The sequence below is a fragment of the Lactuca sativa genome, chromosome 5 (genome assembly GCF_002870075.4).
Source record: "Lactuca sativa cultivar Salinas chromosome 5, Lsat_Salinas_v11, whole genome shotgun sequence".
NCBI lineage: Eukaryota > Viridiplantae > Streptophyta > Magnoliopsida > Asterales > Asteraceae > Lactuca > Lactuca sativa.
Window position 1 is genome coordinate 319440758 of NC_056627.2, and position 20130 is coordinate 319460887.

Genomic DNA, 20130 nt, shown 5'->3' on the forward strand with positions numbered 1-20130 from the left:
ATAAAAGTAATAGATGACAAAGTAAAAATACTTGAAATAATTAAATTTTTTTATTTAGGGATAATTTTATATATGCCCTTCTTAAACATTAAAATATCATATTTACCTAACTTAATTTCTAAATATCATATTTACTCTTCATAAAATTTCTAAATATCATATTCACCCTTCATAAAATTTCAAAATATCATATATGTCTTTTTTAAACATCAAAATATTATATATGTCATTCTTAAATATCAAAATACTGTATATGTACTTTTTAAACATCAAAATATCAATAGTAATATCTAAAATATCCTACATCTACAACATGATAATAATCAACAACAACAGAAACTAAACAATCAAAATATACATTCCATAGAAAGGGTTGAAGATGAATCCTTTTGTCTGTAAAGAGGTCGACATTCCAACAATTTAGAAGTTCACATTCCATTATCATAGACGTAAGAATAATATGGTTAAATTTCTTAATTATAATAATAATTCTAAGGTATAAAAAATGATTATAAAATATTAAAAACATTATAAAAAAAGATTTGGGCAAATATGATATTTTGAAGGTTTATGAAGAGTAAATATGATATTGAGAATTTAAACTGGAAAAATATGAGAAATTAAACTGGACAAATATGATATGGTGAGATGGAACTAATAAAGGTCTCCAAAGTTTATATTGAGGAAATTAAGTAATCTAAGCATTTTTTTAGGTTTTTTTAATATATATATATATATATATATATATATATATATATATATATATATATATATATATAGAGAGAGAGAGAGAGAGAGAGAGATAAGTTCATGTGTTTTAAGTAAGTATTGTGTTATTGTATGTATAAATGTGTACCAATCATTCTTAAAAGGATATTAATGTAATTTTACAATATCATTTATATTTTCCGAGTTAATTAAAGTATGATTGATATCAATCAAATTCCTAAATATCAGGCTATTAAATATGGATTACATCAACAAAAATAGCATATATATATATATATATATATATATATATATATATATATATCGTATACGTTTTATTCCATTGCAGATTCATCGTTCATCATCTTCAGATCATTTTTCTTATTCTGATATTTCGTTAATGGAGGTATGTTGGTCATGAACGTTTTTACTTTGATAGTGTTGTATTATCGTTTATCATATGAATATAAATTTTGTTATATTCATAGTTCAGTATAATCGTTTATCAGATTCATTTCATATTTGTTATTTATGATATTTCAGTGATGAATTTCATATTTTGAATTTTATTCTTGTGTTTTTCAGAACAAATATAATATTGATAACATTAAGAAGGACTTTTCTGATAACAATGATCATCGGAATGTCAATCAATGCCAAGTGCATCAAGATTGGAAGGAATTAAGAAGATGTGGGATTTGTTTTGGTGTTGGTCATGATAGGAGGAACTGTCCTCAAGCAAGGGTCAAGAGAGAGTAGATGTTTAGTTCGTCAACATATTTTAGGAATTAAATAATGTTTTCAATTTAGTCTTATCAGATTTTATGGAGTTTTATTTCAGTATAATAATAATATGGATTCATGGATTATAGGAGTTTCTCCTTGTAAGTTTATGTTTTCATTCAACTAATATTAATAAATTTCATTTTAAGTTTTATTAAAATTCCATATGTAACATCCGGATTTCTAGGTATTATATTTTATCATTTATTTTTGGAGTTAAGAGAGGGACTTGACGAGTTGACGCCTGGACTCGTCGAGTAGGATCGTGATTCGTTGACTGATAAATGAAGGGACTCGATGAGTCAGTAAGGGTGGACTCGACGAGTCCGTGCTAACGAATGAAACCCCTAAATTCCCGGGCCTGTGCCCTATTTAAAGGACCTTATAGCCCTTATTTGCGGCTACCAGTCCAGAGAGAGATACCTTATTGATCTTGAGCGAGTTGTGAGAGAGTTTGAGCCTCTTTGATCATTTTTGGTGTGATTTTGCAAAGGAGAAAGTGTTTCCAGCAAAGGGAGGTTAAGAGGATTGCATTTCATGGGTTTTCAGCTTGGATCTTCAATTTTGAGGTAGCTATTCGATCCTATTCTTCTGTTTTGCTTAAGGGCATTGAATCTAGGGTTTTCTATACCCTTTTATGGCTTGTTTAGTTGAGTATAGTGTCCCATTGAGTGCTAAACTCTAGATCTGGACCTTTTGAGGTCCAAAGAGCCTGAACCATTCTGCTTTTTGTGGTTCCATGGAGGAAATGGACATAGGTTGCCATGTTAGAAGGGATTTCACCAAAATAAGCCTTGGGTGCAATGCATGTGTAGCAAGATTCGACCTTTACGTGGTTATTGGTCATGGGGAAGTCAGATCTATAGATTAGAGAAGCAGATCTGAACTCAGGAGGACAGATGAGTGTTGTCATGGGAGCAACTCGCCGAGTTCATAAGTGGACTCAACGAGTCGAGTCGGGGTTGCCCCGCGATTCGTTGCTGAGTAACCCGGCGAGTGGAGAGGGAACTCGTCGTGCCAAGTGAGGCTTAGAAGGATTCAGAGGACCAGTGTGGACTCACCAAGTCGCCCGAGTGCACTCGACGAGTCTGGTCAAAGTTTGACCGTTGACTTCGTTGACCTTTAGGGATTAATCAATGCTTGTACTTTTGAGCCATTATAGGGGTAGAATGGTCTTTTACCCTTCTTAGAGAACTTAGAGGGGAATTATTCTAGCCTTTGAAAGTCATATTGATTAGAGTAATTATTTATGTGATTAGGCGGAGACTAGTTTAGTATTTCCGAGTTCGAGATTCTTCGAGATTTCCTGAGGTGAGTCTTCTCACTATACTTTACCTTAAGTGGTAATTAGAGTTATGTAATAGAGTATCTTTTATGCTATTTATGTGACGTGTTGCACCACATTATTTCTATGTGATTTATGTTGTGTGTATATCAGAATTTACAGAGTTAGGACCGGAAGGTCCACAGGGTTAGGACTAGAGGGTCCACAAAGTTAGGACCAGAGGGTCCATAGAGTTAGGGCCAAAGGGCCCATAGAGTTATAGCCTCGAGAGGCTATTATGTGTTATATGTGGTATTTTGGGAAACTCACTAAGCAATTATGCTTATAGTGTTGTGTTATGTGTTTCAGGTACCAGTAAGAATCGCGGGAAGGCGCCGGCATGATCAATACACACATGAGGAGTTTTTATACATTATGATCTTGGGTTGTGTTTCTATGGATTGATATGTGATGCAATGAGATTTTTATAATATTTATGAATGAAAGTATGTTTTTAAAAATGTGAAAAATTGTTTGAAAAATTACGGTGTTACAAGTTGGTATCAGAGCCTTGGTTTGAGGGATTCGGATGCACCTTTGAGTGCATTTGAACTCAAACTGAGAATTTGAGGAATTTTTTGAAATAAAACAAAATTTTTCTAAAAGAGTAAAAAGGTTTTGAAAAGATCAGAGCAGAGCAGTGTGTACGATCAGCCAGCGCCCGAACGATGATTTCCTAAAATACCCTTATATTATGTGTTATGAGATATGAGGTAATATGTTATGCATGATAAAGTAGGATAAGTATTCCTATTAGGACTAGAGTGACCTGATTTGTGATGCATTAGCCTAGGGGTTTTGCTGCTAGGAGATGCTTGAGAGTAAGTAGACAGTAACGAGGAGCTTATGAGAGATTTGCTAGAGAGTAGACTATGCATTAGGGATGAGCAAAACCGGGTACCCGCCTATTTCAAAAAATAAACCAATAACCAAGTAATGTTAACATACATCTAATATTTAACGGTTAACAAATGAATGGAAGTAGCATATGCTTAAAGATGCTTAACAGTTAACAACATCAGTTAACCAACTCATCTCAGTTAACAGGTTATCAATTCATATGAGAGAAATTCGAAATTGAAATTAGGGAAAATCGAAATTGAATACCAACTGATATTAGTTAACCATTAACAATTAACAATTAACAGTTTAACAAGTTCTTGTAACATATGCAAAGCAATGGAACCGAGCAATCATCGTCATAAAAATCTAACATATGCAATAATCGAATGGAAGTAACCGATGCTATCATCGACAAAAAATCTAACACATGCAAATCCATGGAACTAACCTTGAACAGGAAGATGCGATTGCGCCGATTGAGCAGAAAAATACAATGAAGAAGAAGAACTACCCGGGATAGGATGTTGCAAACTCGATTACTCAACAATACTCACAAGAGGGTTACGTGAAGTGAACGTGAACTGATGAGCATTCAATATTTTGAAGAACGACTGAAAAAGAACCAGAGTCAAGATCATTCAGCTCACGAATGAGAACGGGAGTAGAGAGTAGAGGTTGTGAAAGTGTCGGCGTTTTTAGAATGAATTCAAGAAAAAAAAACCCTAACTAGTCTTACGTCATTGACCTAAAGTAAATAACATTTTTATTTTTTAAAAACAAAATCATATATATATATATATATATATATATATATATATATATATATATATATATATATATATATATATAGTATTTGCTTTAGAAAAGGCGGGTACCCGCCGGTACCGGTTCCGGGTAACCGGCGGTTCCGGGTACCCGGTATTGGAACCAGAACCGGTGGTTATCCAGCGGGTAACGATTTTAAGAAATTGAGAATTGGAACCGGAACTGATTTAGGCGGTTCCGACACTTTGGGAACCGGAACCGGAACCACTTAAGGCAGCTCCAGTTCCAGAACCGGCAGTTCCGAGGCGGTTCCGGATCCGAAAGCAGGTACCCGCTTTTTCTGCTCATCCCTACTATGCATAGTGAGAGTAGAGTACTTGGGATTTGGGATCCTATGAGGATGACTTGGGGTGAATACTGATGCGGTGTGGATGGTAGTATTTGGCCCTTACTACTGAAGACACCAGAGCAATGCGTAGCCCAAGTAAGAATCCTTGGGGTACCAGGGAATGAGTAGGGTTGAGTTATCGAGTGCGAGTATGCTCGAGTGCGTCTCTAATATTTTTGTGTTGTATTTCAGAGACATCATGGTTGGGACACGCCATAGACCAGAGACCAGCGGGGTGAGTGATGAGGAGCTCCGCCAAATGATCCATGAGAAGGTGGCTACGACTATCCGCGTAGAGATTCCAGAGATTTTCGGGTCTATTAAGACCACACTGATTGAGACTTTTGATGAGAGATACGCAACGGTTACTGAGGCTGCAGCTACCGTAGTTGTTGCTGCTGTCAGACCTCAGAGTGGTGATTCGTTGCTGTTCCAGGAGTTTAGCAACATGAAGCTGTTGGATAAGGTGTCTAAGTCCATAACTATTTCTGGTATGTATTTGACCCGACCCGACATAGTCCATTTGGGTTGCATGGCATCATGCAATTGAATAAACTAAATGAGAGAAATAACACTTATGGTTTATTAATATATTATAAGTTCTAATATATTAATAATATTATTTAATTAGTTTTGATCAAGAATTAATTTAGAATTAATTAAGTGATCAAAAGATAACTAATTAGATATATGGCTAGATTATGTAAATCTTCCATATCTTATATAGTGGGCTAAGAGGCTCCATGGATTGTCAAGTTGGGTTTCACCCATAGGATGCTCCATGGAGTTAACCCATGGATCAAGAAATGAAGAGTCATGTTACATTGGGGTTTACCTAATGCAACACACTATATAAGTAATGTGTTTCTCCCCAAAATCGGCTACACTAACTAGAAGAAGAGGGCTTAGCCGATTTTGCAAGTGTTAGAGTTTTCTCTCAAGTTTGTTCATTGCATTTGGTGTTGTGTGAAGCATTTGAGGCATCACACTTGAGGTGCTAGGCTCACAAGGTTTTAAGGAACACTTTCAACAACAAGGTATGGAGTTCTATCTTTCATTCAAAGAAAAATTGTTCCCCATGTATGATAGATAGGAACATAACCTTGGAAATCAACTTTGCATGATAATTAGAAAAACATAGATCCAAGGTTATTAGGGTTGCATGTACACTTAGGAAGTGTTAGAATGCTCAAATCCCATCAGTGGTATCAGAGCCTAGGCTTGTTTGTTGATTATTTGTGCAAACTGCTTAAAAAATTCAATTTTCTGCTTTTTGCTCGTATGAACTCACCGAGTCCATGGGGGACTCGACGAGTCCATGACCAAATGCAAGCTACTCGTCGAGTTTGTTCTTGCACTCGACGAGTAGAGGCTGTAGTTTTTAGAATTTCGACTTTTGTTGCTGGAAATGGACTAGAAACATTACCCTAAATTGTTTTGGTACTTGAAAACATGTTTTAGATGGTATAATGTTTATGCTAATCCATTTACACTGACAATTATCAAAATTACAAGTGTTTAAGTGTAATTTTTTATTCTTGAAAGTGTTCATATTCATGTTCTTGTGTCTTATGATGTTTAGATGATCATTGGAATTGTTTGTAACCTATGTGGTAGAATAATTCATGATCATTATGTGTTTTAATGGAGTCCATAACATGCCATTAAAAGAACACATGAGTTATAAAAAATGAAGAGTCTTCATTTTTTAATACTCTATTAGCTCATAAGTTACAAGAAATGAAAAGTTTTGAAAGTTTACAAAACTTGCCCTTAAGTTTTGGAACAAGTAAAGTCTTGATTAAAACTTTAGTTCCAACCCTTAGAATTTTAAAAGTTAAAATTCAACCATTATACTTTATAATATTATAAGTTAATAATATATATATATATATATATATATATATATATATATATATATATATATATATATATATGTATGTATAAGATCAAGTCGTCTTACCGCTAGTACGCCTCATTCACGAAGCCGGTCTATAAGGGGGTATAAGGTTGTTGCCTATAAAATGGCAACTTAATGGGTGTCCACTCTCACCCACCGCTTCCTAGATCAGTGGAGGGGCGTTAGCCGAACGGGTAGGACAAGGACTTATAAATTCTCATTAAAAGTATGATGAATATATTAAAGTAACTAAATGCTTTTATTAAATTCCCAATCTTAGTTACTTTAGGAAAATGTGAATAAGGTGCTAATCCATGAAATTACACTTTACACTTTGTTTAAGTCGTTAGTGGAGCGTGTGTGGTTAATCGACACACTAACTTGAACTTAACAAGGTAGGTAAAGGGTGACTTAATGTTTATCATAGTATCGATGAAGCGTGTGTGGTTAACCGGCACATCGATTGAGGGGTAATACTTTAAGGGTACCAAGTGATTTGCATGGTTACTTCACACCTCGTTTGTGATCCTCGGCATCCCAGTCACAAAACTTGGAGGGCACACTCGAGATTGAAACATGTCATTGAAAAGTTCAGTGAATCTCAAAGAATCTAGGAATTTCTAAGAACCTATTAAAAACCTAATATTAATATTTCGTTTTTCATGGTGGAAATTGGTGAATCGTCATTCACCTACCTTTCAAATATGTTATTACTTAGATTACGGCATACCTCTTCTAAGTATAATATATTGTGATTGGGTCCTAGCCTTAATATTACATTTGGGTGCATTATTAAGGACTATCTTAATATCTAAACTAAATCTTTCTTCTTTTCAGATGTTTGCAAACACTGCTGCTTCTGGCTCTAATTCTAATGGCTCATTTTCTCTAATGAATTTGTGTGGGAAAGTCACTATTGATGTGTCCAACTTTAATGAATGGATCAGAAACATCCGAGTGATTACCCGGTACGAGGACAACGAATATGTTCTTGATAAGGAGCTTAAGGAGATTGATGAGACAGTTGCTACTCCTCAAGAGATCGCTGACTAAGGTGGCATGCATCATGATGGCTACTATGACAACTAATCTCCAAAAGTCCTACGAGGACTTATACCCTTTTGAAATGCACCAAGATTTGATGGAAAGATACCATCAAAGTGCAAGACAAGAGAGGTATGAAATCATCTCCTCCATGATAACAACATGAATGAAGGATGGTGAACCCATCACGGGCCACATGTAGAAAATGCAAAGATTTGTGGACCGGTTGCTGAAGCTCAATGTGAACTTCCCCGAGGAGCTTGCAATAGATATCATTTTGCACTCCTTACCATCGTGTTATGATCAATTCCGCATGACATATCACATAAACAAGGAAGAGGTCACTCTCAGCAAACTTCAAGGACTCTTAAAGACCGCGGAAAGTGGTCTTAAGGGTAAGGCGGTTGTTACTACTCCTACTCCTACCAACTCCGCCCCTGTCTTGGCAATCGGGAAAGCACGAGGGAAGAAGAGAAAGAGTTCTTCGAAGGGTAGCAAGACTAGGACCCTTGATGGCTCTTCTTCAAGTGGAACCAAGAAAGGTTTCGTCACTCCTTCTTCTAACCCAAAAGAGGCTGAATGCTTCTATTTCCATGAAAAGGCACATTGGAAGCGGAACTGCCTAAAGTACCAGCAAGATGTGAAGGATGGGAAATTTAAACCCAACCATGCAGGTATTTACACTATCTTATCTAATAACTCACCCCGTTCTAACTCATGGGTCCTTGATACCGGTTGTGGTATTCATATATGTTCTGATTTGTAGGGACTAAGAAGAAGTGAGAATGTGGAGCAAGGAAGAATAAACTTGATCATGGGAAATAGGAAAGCTTCACTTGTCACCAAGATTGGAGTTTATACTTTATCGCTAAGTAATGGGTTTAGTTTAGATTTGAATAAATGTTGTTATTCTCCAGAAATGGCAAGAGACATTATTTCCTTTCATGCATTGTATAAACAAGGTTTCACCTTTTCATTTGATAATGAAGTTGGTTCGATTAATGTTTTCTTTAATAATGTTCTTTATTTTAAAGCATTACCTTGTGATGGCGTGTATGAAACTGTATTTTATGGTTGATAACTTAGGAAATAATGTATTGTGTATTGATTTTATTAATAATAATAACTTGGATAAAGCATCATTATGGCATTGTCGTCTTGGACATATAAGCAAGAAACGCATAGGCCAACTCCAAAAGGATTGAGTCTTGGAGTCATTTGACCTAAAGTCAGATGATAGTTGCGATTCATGCTTACTTGGAAAAATGACAAAGTCACCCTTCACAGGTTCCTGTGAGAGGGGTGAAGGTTTGTTGGATCTTGTACACACGGATGTGTGTGGACCCTTCAAACATGCCACAAGGGATGCTAATCGTTATTATTTGACTTTTACTATTGATTACAGTAGATATGGATATGTCTACTTAATCATGCATAAGTCAGAGACTTTCGAAAGGTTTAAGGAATTTAAACAGGAAGTCGAGAATCAATTGGGCAGGAACATTAAGATGCTACGATCCGATCGAGGTGGTGAGTATCTTAGTTCAGAGTTCCTCGACTATCTTAGGGAATGTGGGATTGTCTCATAATTGACACCTCCCAGAACACCGCAGTTGAATGGTGTGGCTGAGAGGCGTAATCGAACCTTGTTGGATGTGGTTCGTTCCATGATGAGTCGAGCTTCGCTACCAATCTAATTCTCGGGGTATACCTTAGAGACTGCCGCCCATATACTTAATCTAGTTCATTGAAAGAAAGTTGCCAAAACTCCTCACGATATGTGGACTGGTAAAGTACCCAAACTATACCACATCAAGATTTGGGGTTGTGAGGCTTTCTTGAGACGTGAGACTCATGATAAGCTTGAACCCCGAAGCGAGAGGTGTATTTTCATCGGCTACCCACATAAATCCTTTAGTTACCTCTTCTATGTTGTAGTAGTAGGGGTGAAATAGTCCCCGTAACCTGTTGAGATAAACCGGAGGGGTAGGTCGGACACCTTAGTATGTCTGACAGGGGTAGGTTAGGCACCCCAGTATGCCTAGCAGGGGTAGGTTGAGCACCTCGATATGCTCAGCAGGGTAGGTCAGGCACCCTGATATTCCCGACATAGGGTACGTCTGGCACCCCGGTATGCCGACAGTATGTGTATTGTATGGTATATGGTATGATGGGGTAACTCACTAAGCTTTGTGCTTACGGTTTTTAGTTTTGGTTTTAGGTACTTCGTTTTCAAAGGAAATGAGCCTGCTCGATCGCAGCACATCACACTATATTTTTGCACATGAGATCTTGAGGATTACACTCTGATATTGTTTTATGATAACATGTTCTGGTTATTTCTACTTTGGTTTTGACATGGGATGTTATTATGGATGCTTCTTTACTAATTGGTTTTATAATAACTTAATTAAAAATAAAAAATTTGGTCTTGAATTTTGGGATGTTACAAAAATAATAATAATAATTACTTCTTGGGGTTCCGAGTTTATTATTTAATTACTCTATTTTAAACGAGATGTTACATTTACCTTTAAAATCCCCCCTTTACTCAAGACCTTTCACATTTGCCTTCTTTCCTTACTTTTGTTGTAGCGACTCAGGCATTTTGTGATTTTTTCTTTTTCATCACTCATCCATTCTTAATGATGAATCGTTACAGTAGAGTCCCTATCGTAGAGGAATTTCGACTACTGCTAGAAAATTTTGGTTTCTTGTCGGAGCATGGCGTGATGGTTACGGTGAAGAGATCATCGATCTATGACTGCCCTCGAGGGAAAGTGGGGGTTCCTGCTCCTCTGTTTGAAGAGAGGTTACGCCTGCCAACATCTGACTTCTTTGATATGATCGTGCACCACTACGACTTTTCTGTTGACAAATTAACCTCAAGTGCCGTCAATAAGATCATGGGCTTCGATCTGATCTGTCGGTCTCTGGGTTGTATACCTACTTATTGGGTTTTCAGTTACTTCTTTTGTGCGTCTACAAAATTTGGCATCCGCACGCTGGCAAAAAGGCCGGGCATTCACCAGTTAATCTCTGAGCAAGATAATCCGAAGAAAAATTGGCAGAGGCAATGGCTCTGGGTCAACCGAAACCTTGTGGGGCTCAGGTTTCGTAAGAACCGAGACTTTCCCGACCGTCTTCCTAAGCTATTCAGGGATAACCTAGTTCTTGGCAAATGGTTGGGAAACATTACTATCATCGGGGAGAACTAGAAAGATTTCATCCTTGCCGCAGTTGGCATAAGTGCTGCCTGGATGGTGCGTAGGAAGATGGCACAATTATTGTTCATGAGATGTGATACTCACTCATGTCCTTCTCCCCCCCCCCCCCCCTCTTTTTTCACAAAAAATAATAAAAGAGTATTTTATTAGACTGTCTGTTCTCATGCTTGGTGTTTGTCTTTGCAGGTGTCGAAGCCGAGATTTCCTTGGTGATGGCCTTACGTGGCCATTATTGGGGTAAGCTTTGTTACTAGGAGGTTGACCTTGTGGAGATTCTTCCCCCTCCCGTATCTAAAAAATGTATGAGGAAGCTTGTTGGATTGCTCCCGGTAGAAGGGGAAAATATTGGTTCTAGCGGACTTGCCTCGTTTTCTCAACCCGGTGTTGGAGCTACTTCCCCAGCCCGTTCTCCGGCCTCTGCTTTAGCCAATATTCTTGTGGTAGGTTAAGTAGGAAAAGTGCTACTCCTATCCGGAAAAAACGAAGCGCACGCGTGGTGTTGTCGTTAGACGAAGAGACCGAATCTGATGACGTGGGCCTCCTCCCTCTTAAGAGGCGAAACACTGTGTCTGTGCCCAAGCTTCTTAGCGGTATTGGGGATGTTCTTGGTGATGGGTTTCCTGCACCCGAGTGGGAAGAGATAGTATTGGTGACCAATTCTTCCAAGACATTGCCTTCTCTGTTTTTCGACTCGCTCACGACTGATCCTGGTGCCTGCTCTGCCCTTGGAGGTGCATTAGGTGTGTTAGGAGGCTTTCTTTCATCGGACACACCTTATATTGTTAAAAATGAGGATTGTGTCCCATCCCTTGGCTTCCGAAGCTTACGCTCCAGGTTGGGCGATTACTAAAGACTCATTACTTTCGGAAGACATTGCTGCTTAAGAATGGAGTTAATGTGCCCATCTTCTGGCCACAATGGAGTTGCTTGCGGCCCAAGCGGGCGCACACATGGCCGACGACCTTCGCTACGTAGCTGCTCAAACTTTTGCATGTATGGTTGTTGCCGCTGACCAGGTTTGTTGCTCTGGCATAAATGAAACCCATCTGAAAACTACGCAAGGTGTTGTTGCTAGCTTGAGGGGGAACTCTGTGATTCAAAGGCAGGATGTCGGAGGCTATCCGAGCAATATTGCATTGTGGCCTGTGAGAAGGTTGATTTGGAAGATCATGTGGTCACTCTGGAAGACCAAGTGAAGCGACTTAAAAATCGAATTCTCTAGCTCGAGAGAAGGGTGTTCTGGCGAGTGAGTTGGCCAGGTGTCAACGTCAACTGGCCCATGCCTGGGTTAACGGTGTTGTTTCCCATGGAAACTTGCACTGGGTGTTGGAAAAGGGCATGGTTCGATTGATCGATAAGGTTATCGAAAGTGAGGAATTTTCCAGTAGGATCCAAGGCTTAAGGAAGGCATGCAAGGCCATTGGGTTGGAAAAGGGGAAATAGTTGTCCCGTCTTCCGACGACTTCTAGTGAATCTAACGTCCTGGACCTTAACCGTGTCTCGGAAAAGGCCGAAGAGGTGGATGTTGCCCTTTCGTCCCTTGCTGAGACGGATTTTGCAGGCCACTTTCGTCTGGGGGGGTTGAACTATGACAACTTCAGTCGATTCTGTTGTAGGCCGAGTCTGGGAGGTTCTTCTTCGGACTCGTGGGACTGATTCTTGTTTGTTCCCTTTTTTTATTTTGTAATTTATCCACACTCCCTTGTATTGTATGTGTAAGAAAGATATTAGTTGCCAACGACTAAGAACTGTGTACTTTGTGCTTTGTACTTGGTATGTGAATGCTTTTCCTGTATTTTGCATTGACCGGTATTATCCTTAGACTAGGATTATTTGACATTTTTACTGTAATTCTTTTCTACATATTCCCTTGTTCTAGGGTTCGTGTTAATTAGCTAGTGTGGTCGTGCAACCGTTACTGTGGGCTTATATGCTTTCGACAACCATTAACTTGTATATTTAGTTGGGTTTCTTACGTTAACTCACGAAATGTTTTCCTATGTTCATGGCTATACTTTGAGGTTTAGTACCTGTGTTTTGGCCGAGATCGTCACCTCAATACCTTCTACTATCTAATTTTCAGGGGAAAGGTTATGAACCTTTTTAGGACCTCTTTTTTCATGCCATTAATTAAAGTTTGTACATTCTCAGCTCTAATATGTTATTGGCAATTTTTAGGTAAATATTATCATTCTTTGCGACCTATGGTTGCATCCTTGCATAGATTTTGCTCAAGTAGGGAAGGTGATCAACCGTTGTTGCTACTTGGAAAATATACACAACCTCTTTACTTTGTGTTTTTGCAAATGGTTAAACAGAATTCTAGAAAGCTCTTTCAAAGCAAAAATTATATTGACTACAAAAAGGAAAAACATGAAACATTAGACTCTAAATGTCTAAGTGCCAGGGCGCGACCTTGTTCTCCGCACTGGCAATTGGAATATGGTTATCCTATGTGGAGTTTGACCATACTCCTTTTTTTCAGCCTTTGCTTTATTTTCGTTTGGGTGCTCTGTTGTGGTTGGCCCGTCATAGCCGCGTGTCCTTTTCTCATTTCCTCCAAGTGTTCCTTGTTAACTTGGGGTTTCTTTCTTGTTCCACTACCAGGTCTTGGTGTGAATTTCTCCCATCACCGCCCGTCGAACCATCTGAGGCATCTAGGGTGTAACCTGTCCTATTGAATGTTGTGTTTTTGAAACCGGTGTGATATTTATGTTGTTGCTTTTCTTTAATACGGACAACGTCTGCCTCTCTGGATTTCGACTGGGTATGAAAGAGTCGAATTTCATTTTCCATTGTCTGCTGGTGCTCGCACTTTCCCTTTTCCTTGGCCCCATATGAGTTGTGACTCTGGGGAGTATCTCCCATTGACTGGGTGAGAATGATGCTTGCCTTTTTCTATGCGTGCCAATTAGTGTTGCATTTTGCACGGTTATTCAGGGTTTTGTTGTTATCAGGGACCCTGCCTAGTTCCCCTATACAGTGGAGCTTGTGTGCTAGAGTGATTGATGCTCCGTTACTATATGTGTTGTTACCGGTGCCTGACTTCTTCATCCTACAAGGGTGTTGTTCATCTTCAATACTGGTGAAGAGTAGATTCGAGTCTCGAATCGTTCTTCGCATGGGCGTCGTTTGGCCACCGATTGCAGGTTGGATTGATGCTCCTGCTCGCGAGTAGGCATTCCCCTGTCATGTATTTTTGCTCCGGGTTCTGGCTGAACTATCTTCGTATCAGTGTTTGTTTCTTTCCATGACTGGGATGTTACAAGTCGTCTGAATGTATTTATGTGCCTTTTCCTTGACTCGTTGGCCAACATTTTTGCCTCCGCTGACCGCCTCTGTCGATTCTCATTTTTCTAAAAACTTTCACTTTGACACGATCTAATTTCTTGTTTTGTTTACTGTTGGTTACTATATTCATTATTTGGCCTTGTTGCTATGACCGTCGCCGGCCCATTTCCTGTGCTGAACTTAAGAATACCATGGAGGGTGGACGAAATCGCTTGTAGTTGAAAGAGTGCGGGTCGGTCCAGTAGGATATTATGTTCTATCGGACAGTCAACGAACCAAAACTCGAGTACTCGCGTTGCGTTGGCTTGTTGACCTTGACAATTGTTGTATGGGCAAGGCCCGGTGATGGTTAGTATCTCTGGCCTCTTATCATGGCCCTTTCCCCTGTCTTTTTGATTTCTAGGCTGGTGTTGGTCTTCATCAAATTTTGTTCAAAGCTCTTTTGCGATGTCAATTATGTTTCCGACCAACTGCTTCTCACCGATCTCCCTTTTCAACACCGTGCATTCGGTGGTATGGTATCATGAGTTTTGCTCTTGTGGTACTCACAGAACTTAGCCTTGTCCTTGCTTTCCTTTGAAGGAGTTTTGTTGATTGCATGGATGTCTGCATGACCATTTTGGTTGTCATCTTTATTGAACGGCCTATACCTCCTTGACATGTGTCTAGAGTGGCGATTGTGTTTTTTTGGTTACCTTCTTACCTCTCCTGTTGAGTTGAACTTGGTTGGGACACTGCCTCCTCTTGTTTGATGTATGTGTTGGCTACGACTTTGAGATTGGATTCCTTTCTCTCTTCTCCTTCAATTTCTCTCAAGTATTTTTCCACCCAGAACTAGAGCTCATCCTTGGATCTGGGGGCTGTCCCTTGCATCTTCTTAGATAGGTGCCCCGGGAAGCAGTCCTTGAGCGAAGGAGCCCGTCACCAGGAACTCTTCATGTCCTAGGACTTTCATGATAGCTAACGTGAACCGATCATAGTAGGCGTAGATTGACTCTCCTTCTCTTTGCTTACACATCCTCACATATTTGGCGTCCCATTTTCCTTTCCTCAAATGCATGAAGTTGTTTAGGAAAAGGTACTTCAGTTGCTCAAAATTCGAGATACTAACTAGTCTTAGAGACTTGAACCGTTTTCCTGCATTTCCTGTTAGGGTGCAAGGAAAATAGGTGTAGGTGAAGCGACGATCCATATTAAGAGATATCATCGTCTACTCATAGTTGTCGATGTGGTCATCTGGGTCAGAAGAAGCGTCGTATTTTGACATGTTCGATATCATCGCAGTGTGTGGGATCTCGTATTGTAGTCGTTCATGGATGAAATTAGAGTTTTCACTTTGCATGGGGTTATCCATATACGAGTATGACAAACCACCATAGGCCATATGCTATTACGCCTGGTAGGGGTTCACGTACATCTGGTTGTACATTATTGCCGGCGAGATGTAAGGTTGATATTGTTACAAGTTTGGTTGCGTCCTAAATTGTTGAAATGCGTATTGCCCTGTTGGGTGAACTATGTACGGGTTTGCTCCCGTGTACTGTTGTGTGGACGGGTTGAATGGCTGAGTAGTCGCCATGAAATGGGTGAATTTTAGTGCTGCTGAGAAATGGACGTCAGGTCCGTAGGAGCTGGATCCCTGGTTCATCGAGGTATGCATGCCTATGACTTGCGGCTGAGACGCTTTTGGGATTGGAACCTGAGCCTGTTGTACGAACGGGTTAAACACCGGTGGTTGCTGTATGAAGAACGACATGTGGGGCATGCCTGCCATGGTGGCGTGTGGGTAGTGATGGGTTTTGGTCATAAGACATCCTATGTGCTCATACAAACCCTAATGCTTGGATCTAGGTTTCTCTATTGTACATGCTTTGAATCCAAGACTATAAACCTAATTCTAGCATATGTGAATCAATTTTAACATATAATTAGGTTTAAGATATTACCTTGATTGTTATGTAGCAATAACAATCCCAAATCTCCTTGAATTGACTTTGGAAGGCTTAGAGTCACAAGTGTCACTCCTCTAATGGCTTACAAACACCATAAGCAAGTGGAGAAGGTATAAAGAGAGAGGAGAGAGGTAGAAATTCGTCCTTAGATGCTCTAGGGATCAAGTGCACGAAATTCTAAGGCCTTAGGGGTCTTTATATAGGGTTGCGATTAGGGTTTCAGTCCTTATCCTTATCTAGTTACTTGCCCATCAAGCAACCATAAGATAAGCCTTGAAAATCCCTATCTCCTGGACCTTGGACGATTTTAAGGATATCCTTATCCTTGAATTCGTCCATCCTTTAACAAGGATAACCATTTCCCTATTTTGCAACTATCACATAATTACAATTCAGCCCCTCTAGTTTAATTAATTACACTTGATCACAAAATTAATTCTTAATTAATTATTGACCAATATTAATTAAACAAATATGATTTCTCCTTTAATATATTATTCTTATAACATATTAATAAACCATAATAACCTCGCTCTTTATTTATTTCTTCAATCAAGTTGCTTTGGTGAAGGCAACCCAAAAGGATCATGCACCATCGGGTCAACTACATACCAAAATAGTTATGGACTTAGACACTAATCCAACAGGTAGATCATTGATGAATATTGTGATTGGGGTTGGATATTGTGAAGGATCCAGGTTCCAATGCTCGAACTGTGTGCTAAGAAACAGGTATCTCTATTTTCTGTGTTGCGACAATATGTGGAGATGTGGTTTTGATTGTTGCTTGCTGAGATGGGTTAACTGTCTGACGCCATAGACTGGCTATGTAAGTTGCTGCCGTTTCAGCTGCAAAGCTGGATGGTGTCTGTGAGACTGGCGTGCGATTGGAAGTGTGTTCTTCCTGGATGGAAACTTTCCCTCCGTATAATGGTTGCATTGGACGCATCAGGGTTTCCTCCGTTGCCCTCGGCGTACACTAGAATTTCGCCTGCCATCTTTGCTCTTTGGTTTTGTTTCATGGATGTATCGTTCTGTAGATACGTCCGGATGGCGCCAAATGTTGTGATATATCGGAGATGGTTGGATTAAGATCAAGGGTGAGTGTCGAGCTGGTTCCTTCTCCTGATATCACAATACAAAGGAAAGAGATGATCGTTAGACAACTTCTGAGAGAGGCTCCCATGATGAAGCTCCGACGATCAAGTTAGACTTGATTCTGAGAGAAGATATGGAATGTCTGAGACAAAAAGAGTCTGGTCCCCTTCCCCGTGAGGAAGAAGGGTCCCTTTATACCTAATCGAGAGGCACGTGCCTCCTAACTGATTATGTTGAGCCTTCCTTCGTGAGACGTGACATGGTGGATCCATATTGAAGGATCCTCCATCACGTCTTTCTATCTCGTCCCCCCATCAGCTAGAGGGGAATCTTCAATATAATGATGATCGTGGTTGTCGTCAGATATGCAAGTGGAGCTCTCTGATTGGTTGTATGTTTTCCGGGTATTTCTCCTGGGAAGAAGAGGTTAAGGCGCAGTTTTGCACCTTAACCGCCATACCAGTGAGTCCATGCAGGAGGAGGCCCGACCTTGGCCTCAGACTGGATATGACCAGACTCTAACTAGGCCAAACTTGGCGCTAGTTTGACTTTTCTTCTTTAACGTTTTTCCTGAGGGATACGTTAACACCAAGCAACATTCTTGAAGCAATGCGTACCCACCTAACAACAACTAATGAGAGTGAATTCAACTAAACAAATCGATTATTGTAAAAACTTGCTTTCATTCACTCACAAAGCTAGTATATATATATATATATATATATATATATATATATATATAGGGAAGGGTTATATGGAAAATAAAGGATTAGGGCAACACATGCTTGAACCAATGAAAACATGACAACACATCACTTTAAGGTAACTACATAAATAACTTCCACAATACATTACTTGTGAATAAAGAAATGGACACGTGTCGTTTGATTATTGGTTCCAACGTATGTTGCCCTAGTTATTTGTTTTCCATAGAACTCATTCCTATATATATATATATATATATATATATATATATATATATATATATATATATATATATATATATATATATATATATAGAACCAGGAAACGTAATCCTTATTCAAAACAAATTCTAAACAAAATCCCATAAAACATGAATGGATAAAAGGAAACAAATCATAGTAATATTATATGATAATAAAGAGATTTCTTTACTCCCCCTCAAGTTGGAGCGTGCAAGTCTTGAACGCTCAACTTGCTTAGTAAGGACTGCAGCCGAGGAGCTCCAAAAGCTTTAATGAACAGATCAACCACTTAATGAGTCATATGAATATATAAAGGCATAATTTCTTTGGACATAAATCGTTTACGAACAAAATAACAGTCCATTTCTACATGTTTTGTGCATTCATGGAAGTCTGGATTGTTGTCAATATGCCGAGCAACTTAGTTATCACAGAACAAAGACATATGACCATTTGAACAAACACTAAGATCTTTGTGTTGCCAACATAACCACAAAACTTCACTCACATTTGTTTCCATGGCTCGATATTTGACTTGAGTAGAAGATCGAGAAACAAAAGACTGCTTCTTCGTCTTCCATGAAATGGGAGCACGTCCTAAAAGCACCAAGTACAAGATTTATTTCTCCTTCTTTAGAAAGAAAGATACATTGACCCGGGGAAGACTTCAAATAACGCAATACATGAAAAGTTGCATCCAAGTGTTTTTGGTGAGGATCAGATACAAACTAACTTAATATGTTCACTGAATAAGCTATACCCAACCTTGTTGATTGAAGATAAAGAAGCCTTCTCACCAAGCGTCTATATTGATGAGGAGTGACATTAGGACAGTATTCACCTTAATCAAGCTTCAAATTTTGTTCCATGGGAAACATTGGGTCAACATCCAATCATCCCATAATCTTCGAGAATGTCCAATGTATATTTTCGTTGGCTCAAAACTAGACCATCAGTTGTTCTTGCAACTTGTGTGCCGATGAAGTATTTTAAAGGACCAAGGCCCTTGATACTAAACTCCTTGTTTAAATGATATTTCGTCTGTTGAATCTTCTTCTGGCCATTTACAACAATCACTTCATCATCAACATAAATAAGAGCTGCAACCAAGTTCCCTTATTGTTTGTAGAAGAAAAGGGAATTGTCAGCATAATATTGTTTGAAACTAACACTCAATAATGACGTAGTGAACTTTTGATACCAATTCCTCGAAGCTTGTCACATACCATAAATAGACTTCCGAAGCTTGCACACTCTTATTTCTCCTTCCTTATCAAAGCCTTGTGGGATTTTCATGTAGATGTATTCATCCAAATCTCCATGCAGAAACGCGTTATTTACAACCACTTGATGGATGATCCAATCCTTCTTGACTGTGACAGCGGGAAAGGTGTGAACTGTGACTAGTTTAGCCACTGGAGAAAAGGTATCATGATAGTCCACCCCATCTTGTTGAGTAAATCCTCTGGCTACAAGACGTGCCTTATAACTTTTAACTTCTCCAATGGGTTTTTACTTGAGTTTATAGATCCATTTAGAGTTGACTGCACACTTTCCTTTAGGTAGATCTTCAATAGTCCGGGTTTCGTTTGTTCAAGTGCTTCTATTTATCTTTGCATGGCTTCCTTCAACTTGACGCTCTACATGACATGATTGAAGTTCTTGGGCTCAACGTAAGAACAAATGGCTGCTAGAAAAGCCTTGTGAAAATCTATAAATTTATCATAAGAAACAAAATTAGCAAGATCATGTACCATCAATGCATGTTGGACGAGTGTTACTGAGGCACGGTCTATCAAAGGGAGCAATTTCACTCCAAAGTCATTTAGATGATTGGGTCGACTCTTATTTCTCTTTTCT